Here is a 395-nt window from a genome sequence, read left to right on the forward strand (position 1 = left end):
AGGTTGTGAGGTCTTTTCGACGCGAGTAAATGTTTTTTTTTCCTTCCATACTATAAGCTTAATACAATCTTTAGTGTTTATGGTATGATACTAAAACGAGAAAACAACTTTTCAGATCTTGTTAACGACCCTGTCTAAAAGGAGAAAAAAAAAGTTCCTATGTTAACACCTATGGAATTTGACTGCAAAATGGCCCGGAAGCAAAAGTGAATATGTTTCGTATTTTAACCAATCAACTTCCGGGTCTATCGGCCCGGTAGCAGTAGATCTTATGGATAAGACCTCAAGAAACAACTAGTTGAAAAAGTTGTCTTCTCATAATTATTCAACCCTGTCGGGGAGACCCTCACAACGCTCAAGCTTTTTCCATTTAAGCATCTCAGCTACATGCATCA

The sequence above is a fragment of the Cucurbita pepo genome, chromosome LG13, assembly GCF_002806865.2.
Source record: "Cucurbita pepo subsp. pepo cultivar mu-cu-16 chromosome LG13, ASM280686v2, whole genome shotgun sequence".
NCBI classification, from domain to species: domain Eukaryota; kingdom Viridiplantae; phylum Streptophyta; class Magnoliopsida; order Cucurbitales; family Cucurbitaceae; genus Cucurbita; species Cucurbita pepo.